Source organism: Doryrhamphus excisus, linkage group LG7 (assembly GCF_037039965.1).
Source record: "Doryrhamphus excisus strain RoL-2023G ecotype Guam linkage group LG7, RoL_Dexc_Guam_v1.1, whole genome shotgun sequence".
NCBI lineage: Eukaryota > Metazoa > Chordata > Actinopteri > Syngnathiformes > Syngnathidae > Doryrhamphus > Doryrhamphus excisus.
The window spans coordinates 3,567,083-3,579,152 of record NC_136363.1 but is presented as its reverse complement, the minus strand read 5'-3'; the positions used below and the strand labels follow the sequence as shown (position 1 = coordinate 3,579,152).

Below are 12,070 nucleotides of genomic sequence, written 5' to 3'. Positions count from 1 at the left end.
CCCGTGAGGTTTGAATATGACACTGCCTTCGAGCAGAGCACAGCGGAACGCCAACAGGAGACGAGGGCGATAGGAACATGCTAGCAGAACTCCCTGCCATTTATCAACGGGCTCAGATTGGATTTCAAGTCAAACATGAGCCTCTTCTTCTTCCTCGCTCATTTCCTTGAAGACATCCGCAGAGGCGGCGTATCTCTTCATTCTGCAGACTAGCATAAAATATATAACAATATTCCTAACAACACAATGACTCTACAGTAATCCCTCGTTTATCCTGGTTAATTGGTTCCTTATTCCTTGTTACTTCCTTATTTGGAAATGAAAGATGATAATGATAATAATACAATTATTATTATAGTAATATATACATATATATATAGTAAATTATAGTAACATAATAGTAATAATATTAATAATATTATTATAACTATATTATAAAATATAATATATATATAAATATATTAAATATAATTATAATAAAATATATTATAATATACATATGATATAATAATAATGTTATGTTCAAGTAAAAGTTAATAATATTATTATTATTGTTATTAATATGTTGAAACCCATATTTAGAAACAGTTTATTAACCAGTTTATTATATTATAATTTTAGTTTATTAATTAATGTATTAATTTTATTTTATTTTAGTTTATTAAACAGTTTATTATAGTAATATATAATAATAATATTAATAATAAACTGTTGAATAAACTGTTTCTAAATATGGGTTTCAACATTATTAGAGGAGACCTTTAGACATGATATAACACCCCTACACTCACCTTTCCACTCATATTACCCAATATAGTAGACAATAATAACATTCATTCATTTTCTACCGTTTATCCTCACAAGGGTCGCGGGGGTGCTGGAGCCTATCTCAGCTGTCTTCGGGGGGCGAGAGGCGGGGTACACCCTGGACCGGTGGCCAGCCAATCACAGGGCACATATAGACAAACAACCATTCACACTCACATTCATACCTATGGACAATTTGGAGTCGCTAATTAACCTAGCATGTTTTTGGAATGTGCGAGGAAACCGGAGTACCCGGCGAAAACCCACGCATGCACGGGGAGAACATGCAAACTCCACACAGAGATGACCGAGGATGGAATTGAACTCAGGTCTTCTAGCTGTGAGGTCTGCGCGCTAACCACTATACGCAGTGCAGCCCCCCAGAAACAAAGTAGTCAAAATTTATAAGCCGGGAAAAAGGTTCTAAAGTCATTTCTAATACTTTGGGACTCCAGCCAACCACAGTGAGAGCCATTATCCACAAAATGGCCAGTTGGTCCAGTTGGGGTTTAGCTTTGACACATTTTTGCTGCAGCTCTATCCCAGGAGATCTTGGGGAAGAGGCGGGGGTACACCCTGGTTCAAATGTTGACAGTGTTTAAGCGTAATAGTTTACCCAGACTAGCCAAATCGGCGCACTAGCACATTAGCACATTAGCTATATCAGCCTTTGCTGACACAATTTTCCCGGTGTGTCACAATGTTGTTGGAAAGTTGAAGTCGTGCTGCAAAAAAAAAAACAAAACACAAAATCACCTTGAAAGTGTTCCATGCGCGGTGTCCAACACCCCCGCCCCCCCCCCATCCGCCCATCCCCACTGCTTTGCTTGCTGTGTCTGTTATTAGCGGTGCGCTTTAGTAATGAACCCAGCAGACGTCCTCTTTCATTAGGAAGGCAGGTGGAAGGGAGGCCACCAAGCAAGGTTGACCCTGCTGCTACACTCTCCTCCATCGGGGATCTGGCACAGGAATTTTAATAGGGGGAGCAACGGAGGCAGTCGGGTCAGGCCAGAGGACACTGTGTGCATGCCAATCTGTGCTGACCAAGCAGCGTGAACACAGCGAGAGCCGCGAACAGCTAGTTTGACAGTTGGTAACAAGCATGGAGGATGGGAAGTCGGAGGGGTTGTGACGGTAAAGGGAGATCTATTGAGGCATCAAGGTGACGGAGGAATATACTGTAGTTTTGACAATATTCGAACTGAGTATGATCGGCGTCTTGACTCGAAGAGACGGTTAAAGCAAAAAAAAAAAAAAGGTAATGCGACTAATTAAAAAAACCTAATTTGACCTCCATTAACAGCTTCAGAATTGTAATGGTGCAGTGACGTCTGATAGGAACAGTGTGTCGTAAACTTATTTTAGTGGGCTATAATCCTGGTAGAGACGTTTGACGCCCCTTTTACTGTGCTAGTACTATGTGGTACACCTTTTACGGCTTTTACTATAGTTGGCAGAGGTGGGAGAAAGTCAGTGTTTTGTAAGTCCAAGTCGTGGACAAGTGGCATGGGCAATGAATGAATGAATGAATGAGGTAACAATGCAACAAAATAGCATTCGTATTAATTATTGCCTGACGACAAGGAGACCCTAAAAGGGGCACGTCGGCCCTACAAATTACTCTAGCTCTTTGGCTCACTCTGACGGTCAAACACTACTACCATGTTAAGACGTTGAGATGATTAAATGGGACGTTCAATTGATGAAATTACTTAATAACGTTTGGCTTGGCTTGTGTTTGACTTGTTAGTTAGTTAAAAAAAAAAATCATCTGCTGATGACATCATAGATGGTCGACGACGCTGATTTCTGGTGCCCTGTTTTCATATATTTGGAAGCAGCTACCAAGGACGGTTTATGATGAAATACACGGTCGCAATCATGCACTAACACTAACCAAAATATGTACCCAAACCAAGGCATATGTGACGCTCTGTGACTTGTGACCAGTCAAGGTTGTACCCCGCCTCTCGCCTGAAGACAGCTGGGATAGGCTCCAGCACTCCCGCAACCCTTGTGAGGGTAAGCGGTAGAAAATGAATGAATGAAGCTTGTTAGTAAAAAAATATACTACAGGTTTATGATCAAATACAGGGTCGTACTCATGCACTAACACTAACCAAAATATGTACCCAAACCAAGGCATATGTGCCGCTCTGTGCCTGGTAACCAGTCCAGGGTGTACCCCGCCTCTCGCCTGAAGACAGCTGCGATAGGCTCCAGCATAAATACACGGTCGCGCTCATGCACTAACACTAACCAAAATATGTACCCAAACCAAGGCATATGTGACGCTCTGCGACTGGTGACCAGTCAAGGGTGTACCTCGCTTATCGGCTGAAGTCAACTGGGATAGGCTCCAGCTCCTCCGCGACCCTCATGGGGATAAGCGGTAGAAAATGAATGAATGAATGAACCTTGTTAGTTAGCAAAGAAAAATACTACAGGTTTATGATCAAATACACGAAAATATGTACCCAAACCAAGGCATATGTGTCGCTCTGCGACTGGTGACCAGTCAAGGGTGTACCCCGCCTCTCGTCTGAAGACAGCTGGGATAGGCTCCAGCACCCCCACGACCCTCATGAGGATAAGCGGTAGAAAATGAATGAACCTTGTTAGTAAAAAAAAAAAAAAATTACAGGTTATGATCAAATACACTAAAAACACTAACCAAAATATGTACCCAAACCAAGACATACGTGACGCTTTGCGACTGGTGACCAGTCAAGCGTGTACCCCGTGTCTCGGCTGAAGTCAACTGGGATAGGTTCCAGCATACCCCTGCAGCCCCTAAAGAGGATAAGAAAAAGGATGGAATGAAATATCTGACTTTGACTGGCAAACCAGGGCGGATGCTAACCAAGGTTCCACGAATACCAACAGCTTATCTAAATAAAAAGAACTGCCAAAACAAAAACAATCCTTCTCTAAAATACATACTTTCCATAAATGACCGTTTTTCATTTGCATGTTCCCATTAGTTCATAAACCAAATCCATAGAGCCATGACTTGTAATTGACAACAACACAATTACGATCTGTTTGGTCATAAGTGGCAGACATAAGACTTCATAGTCCTCTCATTTCTTACGCTGTCAGGTTCACAAATTAAGAGTGATGTTTCTATTTATTTTTGCAGTGTGTTGTTTTGCAAAACGGTCGATTTAGCACAAAACTACCACAAGATGCGCCTCCTCCCCCATATCCCTGGGCAGTAAATATTGTAGTCTGAGCTGCTTTGGAGATCCATAAATAGGACAGAGGCAGAAAGATATTATGAGAAATGAAGTCATTTAGAATGACGGAAAACCTTACAATAGGTTCATGTAAAGGACAATGCACATCTAAACAGATGTAAACATCTCATTTACATTTTAAAAGACGCTAGGCGGGGCTTTATGGCGCACTTTTTAAAGGTCACTGGCACAGTTGAAAGGTGTGAATAACTCCATCTATGTCAGGGTTGTCCTAACCGTTACAGTTCATCAAATTTAACCCATCAAGCCCATCAACATGAATGAGCCAGTACGCTGAATTATTTCAAAGCAGTGACAACAACAATGCTGAGGTTCTCATTGAGAGTGACCAGGATGGATAGGATCAGGAACGAGTACACCAGAGGGACATTACATGGTGTGTACATTGGTATGAGAGAGACAGATGCAGAAGACAGGGTTGGATGGAAGCGAAAGAAAAGGAAAAAGAAGAAGAAAACAGCAACAATCTTTGTTTTTCCCATACGAGAAAAATAATAATATAAGATGCAGAGCTTCCACCCAAACAGTCAACACTTAAGACACTTGGTCAACAAAGTCAATACCAAAAAGGAACAGCGCAAAACGGTGCATGTTCACAAGACGGTATGCTTAGCTACAAAAGAAATGCTGCTTTTCAACAGCATTTTGAGAAATGTCGCAATCGTTTCACAGACAGTACTAATTGCATGTGAGAAAATAAATATAAATACACAATTTTACAACAGTGAAATATTCCATATTAAATGTTATTAAACATATTTACTTGAGTTATTAGTTAACAGTAACAAACTGTTTAATAAACTGACTGTAGGGGTGTTATATCATGTCTAAAGGGCTCTAGAAACAGTATTTATTATTATAACAAACTGTTTCTAAATATGAGTTTCAACATTATTAGAGCCCTTTAGACATGATATAACACCCCTACAGTCACCTTTCCACTCATATTACCCAATATAGTAGTTAATAATAACATTCATTTATTCATTTTCTACCAATTATCTTGCGAGGGTCACAGGGTTGCTGGAGCCTATCCCAGCTGTCTTCGGGCGAGAGGCGGTGTACACCCTGGACTGGTGGCCAGCCAATCACAGGGCACATATAGACAAACAACCATTCACACTCACATTCATACCTATGGACAAAAAACAGAAAACCTACGCATGCAGACTCCACACAGAGATGGCCGGGGGGGGGAATTGAACTCAGGTCTCCTAGCTGTGTGGCCTGCACGCAAACCACTCATTCACCATGCAGCCCATATGGTAGGTCATAACCTGTTTTGAAAGAGCATCCATTACGGATAATAAACTTTTGCCTAAAGTTTTTAGAAACAGTTTATTATTATAACAAACTGTTTAATAAACTGTTTCTAAATATGGGTTTCAACATAATAATAATCATAATTATCATCATCATCATCATTATCATTATCGGCTGGCCACCAGTCCAGGGTGTACCCCGCCTCTAGCCCGTAAAACAGCTGGGATAGGCTCCAGCACCCCCTGCGACCCTCGTGAGGATGAATGAATGACCTATCCTATCTAAGGTCCTTCCAGTAGTGTGTTAACAAGTCTGAAGTGAATACCTGATACCACCTAGTGTCCACGTTCAATAGCCCGCAGCTAACTCGAGTATGAGACATGACATGTCCACCTGTAATCAATTTGTAAAACTATGTTTTGTTTATGCAACCACAACCTGAACAGCTGATGTCGTCATGCAGGTATCGTTTTGTCTGTACAATATGTTGCAGGCTATAAATAGTTGAAAAGTGTGAGCCATGAATCTGTCTCTCACATAAACACAGCATAGCTTTAAAAGTTAATGGGCGGAGAACAAATAACGGTATTACACTCACGTCTTTTTATCCCGCAGCATTACCGAATAATGCCCACGCTTTCAGGATTTGAGCGGCCCAGAACAGAAGCATATTGGCCTCCAAGATACAATGTTTTTTTTTTTAACTTCGCCATATGAATGCTTTGTCATCATTGACCTTTCAAAAACCAAACCAGCACTAAAGCAGGACCTTTGGATTAAGGGTCGGGGGGCCACACCACCCCCCATAAGAAAGAGAGATATTGATTGTTGCTGTGAACACACTGGAGAACTGAGTCTCCAACACCGGCTTTCAAGCTGATCGATCACGACAGAACATTAGCTGATTCAAGGGAGACAGCGTACAGGGGAAAAAGAAAAAAAAAAAAAAATCAAACACCTCTCTGCTAATCCGCGCTGAAAAACAAGCATGAGAATTATGTACGCTTTCAAACAGATATCCCACTTTAGACACTTTTACAAATTACACTGTTCACATGCAAGGAGGGTTTAAGATATGAATACATACAGTACATTGTGGGAAAGATAATATAATCGGATACATACATGTAATGGTAATGGTTTTATTTCATTTGAACATGCATCAGATTACAATTGAATGCATCACATAATCAGTTCACAGTTCCACATGTCCAAAAGGAGTAGGAAGAAGCAAAGCTTATTAAATCCTACCCCTCCATCTGGTAATTTTACGATCAGTAACTGTTACATTTGTTCACTTCCTGCTTTCCTAATATAATATAATTTAATTTTTTAATTTTAATTTGTATCCTAATATAATTTTAATTTTTTCATTTAAATTTGTATCCTAATATAATTTGTATTCTAATATAATTTTTATTTTTATCCTAATTTTAATTTTTATCCTAATTTTTATCCTAATTTTAATCCTATTTTTTATCCTAATTTTAATCCTAATTTTAATCTAAATTTTAAATGAACTATATCAGCAAGTTGAAGTATTTGTGATTTTAGAAATAAGGAGTTAGTATGTTCTCTGTAGGCGGCATTATGAATTATCCATACTGACCTTTTTTTGCAGTACATTTAGCGAGTGAAGATTTCTTTTATAATTATTACCCTGTATTTCCACACAATAATTTTAAATCTTTTCCGTCTTTTACGAGAAGCACAAAGAGGTGATGATACAACTGCACAATAGATGAGATCATATTCGGTGCAGTTTTTTATGCTGAAATAACTACCACAAGATGGCAGAATTGCATTTTATAAAAGAGTTTAGTTGCAAATGTGAACATTTTCAATGTTTCCTGGTGTTATATTTTGATTTTTTTTATTTATTATTTATTTTGTCAGGAAGACCGGGGTTCAATTCCCACCCTCGGCCATCTCTGTGTGGAGTTTGCATGTTCTCCCCGTGCATGCGTGGGTTTTCTCCGGGTACTCCGGTTTCCTCCCACATTCCAAAAACATGCTACGTAGGTTAATTAACCACTCCAAATTGTCCATAGGTATGAATGTGAGTGTGAATGGTTGTTTGTCTATATGTGCCCTGTGATTGGCTGGCGACCAGTTCAGGGTGTACCCCGCCTCTCGCCCGAAGACAGCTGGGATGGGCTCCAGCACCCCCCGCGACCCTCGTGAGGAAAAAGCGGTAGAAAATGAATGAATGAATGAATGAATTTTGTCAGGATCCTCGTTACACTCCTCCTTCATGTCCTCCCCTTTCCTACCTTTCATTCCTTTATGGCAGCACCCTGCAGTACGCATCATCCTTGATTACTCGGTCCTCCCCTCCTCGGTTTACCCTGGTGGGATTTAATAACACAAGTTTAAAAAAATAATAAAAGTAACGGTATAACGTTTCCCCAGCTTCTGGAGTTATCATACTCCTAAGCCTAGACTCCTTTAGGGTAGATAGGATATGAAAGCAATGCAGCTCATCTGCTGGAAGTACAGTATCCCCCCCGCAAGCACGTTTGAGTGGATAACAAGGCATGCTCTGCACTATCCAAAATAACACAAGTAATCCCATCAAGTGTATATGTGTGTGTGCGCCAGACTATGCAATGTATCAACGTGTGATCCTGATAATAACGGCATATCCATTCCATAGAGGATATCTGAAAGTAGAAATAAAAAAAAAAATAAAAAAGTCTTACGCTGCCTCCAAGTCGTCATCATGCATGAGATTACCCCATCACAACTCGCTCGTCCAGTGAAGCCATCAGTCCGGCGCTAATCCTCCTTTGATGAGGCTTGCTTTGCAGGAAAAAAAGCACTGACATTTCGCACTAAGGCCTTCTTCTCTTCCTTCCTGATCACGCATGGAGGAACCCCGGCTTCGGTGAGATGGCCCTTCATTCCAATGTCAGTGAGACGGGAGATTCAGATGGCTGGTGGATTAGATGGAAAAGCGGCAGAGAGTTTGTAGTGACGAGTTGAGGTCTGGATTAGATTACGTTTATTATCAATTTAAAAGGGGGACTGTACGGTGGTCGAGTGGTTAGCGCGCAGACCTAACAGCTAGGAGACCTGTGTTCAATCCCACCCTCTGTGGGACATGTCTATGTCTATTATTTTATTTAGCCATGTTTATGCTTGCAAAAAAAACACTAAACTCATCACACAGTAACTTAACACTCCAAAGGTGTACCTAAAAATATACAAAGAAGTACCAATATGAGTTTTGAAGTTTCCCATTCTGCATTGTGTCTGAGCAAAGCAGCTCATTAGAGGACATGCGGCATAGAAAGTGGTTAGCGCACAGGCCACACAGCTAGGAGACCTGAGTTCAATTCCACCCTCACAAAAATCCCTTGCAAATTCCTTGCAAAAATCAACGCAACACTTTGTAGCAGTAAATGATGGCATTGTATAAAATTAAAAACAATTAATAAATCACTTTGATGATAAATATGGCCCATAATTACTTTAAAAAATACATATTTAAGCAAGTCCTCAAGTCAACTGTATACAGTATTTGCAACCCAAAGGCCAAATAACACCAAGCTAGCCAGTTCTCTATTCTTTTATTTATTCTTGCCTTGTATGTTTTTTTCTACCTAATTATGCATTTTTGGCCTTGTGCGACTTATACTCCGGAGCGACTTATAGTCCAGAAAATACGGTATATGCAAAAAAAAAAAAAATAACAATACCAATATGAACAAATATCTATTTTTTATGCTACAGCTGATTTTATCAGACATCCCTAATTGTTATCCGTTGCGGGTGTGCTGACAGTGGATATCTGGGTGGTGGTGGTAGTGGTAGAACCCCAATGCATGATGGGAGCTGGAATCCACATAGACTGAGACCCAAAGTGAGCTTGTGACTGTGAGCAGCAGACCTTGACCAAAAATATGGGGATAAATTGCAGAGCAGTTTGGTGCGAACTTCATCATTTTGCACTCTCAATGTGATTTATCAAATCTGAAACCTGTTTGCGGTCTGTGTTTTTCGTTCATTAAGGCGAGAAGCAGGCATACAGTCCACAATGGAGAGAAAGAATCATCTGTGCACTTATCATATTTGTAGTGACAGAATAAAAATAGAACAAAGATATTGTCTACCCAGCAATGCAATGAGCTGCTGGAAGGAGCTAGCCACAAAATGGAACCATGTACACCCTAGACTGGTCGCCAGCCAATCACAGAGCACAAAGACAAACAACCATTCACACTCACATTTATACCTATGGACAATTTGGAGTCGCAAATTAACCTAGCATGTTTTTGGAATACCTGGAGAAAACCCACACATGCACGGGGCGAACATCCAAACTGCACACAGAGATGGCTGTGGGTGGAATTGAACTCGGGTCTCCTAGCTGTGAGGCCTGCATGCTAACCACTCTAACCACCCTTTTACAAAGAGTCCCTTTAAATCTAAGATATTTGAGAAATTTGTGTCCGCAATTTGTGTCACACTTCGACACCGAGGCGAGCTACTAAAACGGCCATAACCTGCTCCAAACTAAAACTGTGACCCGTACCATGGGAAAATATTTACGGCAACACACACAAGCACGATACTTATGTTTTCAGTGGCTTATTTTCTGGTATTACTGAACTGTATGTGTATTACACTGGGTAATATGAGTGTAAATGTGACTATAGGGGTGTTATTTCATGTCTATAGAGCTCTAATAATGTTAAACATATTGAGAAGGTTGTAAACAGGTTTTGCTATGTTCTAACTCAATTAATTTATAAAAACAATTTTGTTTTGTTGTTTTCCCTGTTTACGGGATCTTTTAGATCCGCATAATAACTTCAATAAAACGAAGGATTACTCTAAGTGATGCTTGTTATTTGGGATCTTAGTAGGTGAAGCCCTTAATGTATTTTGTGAACCTGAAGGAGTGCAGATTACCTCAAAGATGTCTTCACAGCTTTTGGTCATAGGTCGACATCCATTGGTGTGAAGAGGATTTGTTTATGGAAAGGTCCAGGAAAAGGCCACGACCTTGTCATTGTAGACTGTGTCAGTCTGTAACGTCCATCCTGCCTGCATGTTCAAATGAAATAAAACCATTACTATTAAGAGTGTACTTTTTGCTACTAAACATTTTTTCTACGCATTTTTCAGAGTCTCTCAGCTTTGGGGTCCAACCACTGGCTGTTCGCCATGCCTAACACAAAGCCTCTGTCGGGTTCCCCGGTGCCAGCAGATGTCTGGAAAGCTGTCATCCTTGGAGCCTCTTCCGTTGGACAGCTGCATCAGGGAGATGTTCAGAAGACATCCATAAGAGACTTCAACAATGACAAATAAGCAGCTGGCCTCGGTCTGGGGTTGTTTTTTCTTTTTTTTTAAACTGAACAACAAATAGGATGGGAGTTAATTAAAAGCAGTTATTTATTGGATAATAATTATTCATGGAATTTGAAAACTCAGTTTTTTTTTACTTTAATAATTATTTGGAGTGGTTCTCCTTGACGATATTACCAACCGATGTGCTGTCTGTATGCTGCTAGACAGCCAGCAGAAGAAAACTCTGCATAAAAGGCTTTCTTTTCTTGTTTTATGAAGCTTTCTTGTGGTAAAATAAGTGGTAACTGAAACATACAAAAAAATAATAAAATTCCAATACTGCTCATGTTACAGACTAAACACACATAAGCTAACAGTTAGCTAACACACGTAAACCAACAGCAAATACAAGCTAGCATTAGCATGAAGCTAGCGAACTTGACAAACAAGTACGACTTTTGAAACAGCAGAAGCGTCTATATAAGTGCTTTATACACCAATATACTTACAAAGACGATCATTTCCCAAGAAACAAGCGTTTGGAGCGACTTTCAGCGTGTTTATGTGGTTTTCCCGTTTAGTTTCTGCCGTGAGGGAAGCCTGCTTTTTCACCTAGACAAAACGACAAAGATTGTCTATAAGCGAGAGCACTCACTAGTGGCCCAAAACGATACTTTCTAGCGAGGATGTCTCACTCTGTAAAACTTTTTAACCTTAGCGTTTTGAACAATATTTATTAGGACTTTTAGCTATTAATTACTTTCATTTTAACTAACTTATGAAACGTATGAGGAAAAGCGGTAGAAAATGAATGAATGAATTATTAATGTCTTTAATAATTTAACCCACTTGTTTAAATCGGTTTTTAATGTCTAACTTTTTGTTGTATTTGTTGTATTTATTGTATTTTAATGTATATTTTACTCTGTTTAATTGCTTTTATTCAACTAAATTTTTCTGTAGAGTGTCTTTGAGTATTTTGAAAAGCGCTATACAAATAAAATTTATTATTATTATTATTATTATTATTAGACCCAAAGACATGACAACCAATTTAATGTGATGAGTAGAACAACCGATAAATTGGCTCAGCTTTCATACTTTACCTCCTCCACCTGGGGCGGGACCCTAATCCACCCTTTTCCGACTGAGAACCAAGGTTCTGAGTCTCATCCCAGAAGCTTCAGACTCAGATGCAAACGTTGAAGGTCAAAGCCCAATGAGGACCACCATCAGGACCACATCATCTGCAAAAAAAAAGATGAGAGGAGATCCTAAGGCTTCAGAACTGGACTTCCAAGTCCATAAAACACAAGCAGGCCGGTTGGGGAAACCATGTACCCTCCAGTACCCTTATAAGGGTTTAGAGCCGGGATGAAAACCTCATCAAAAACACATATCCTGATGTCTCCACCATCCTGGTCTGTGTTTGTTAACTATTAGAA

General features: G+C 39.9%; 1 protein-coding gene across 3 annotated transcripts in view; it reads right to left on the bottom strand.

Moving 5' to 3' along the window:
- rbms3 (RNA binding motif, single stranded interacting protein) overlaps positions 1–11,237 on the bottom strand; it is a 283,637-nt gene extending 272,400 nt beyond the window's left edge. For 2 of the 3 annotated variants that reach the window (XM_078791916.1, XM_078791917.1), the window contains exons 1-4: positions 11,135–11,237; positions 10,248–10,589; positions 8,033–8,266; positions 7,604–7,678 (exon numbers count right to left, since the gene is read on the bottom strand). The gene's annotated coding sequence lies outside the window, so the exon portion shown is untranslated. Of the gene's footprint in view, positions 1–7,603; positions 7,994–8,032; positions 8,267–10,247; positions 10,590–11,134 lie in introns of all 3 variants that reach the window. The other variant, XM_078791915.1, reaches the window with a different exon arrangement.
- Between the last annotated feature and the right edge of the window lie 833 nt (positions 11,238–12,070).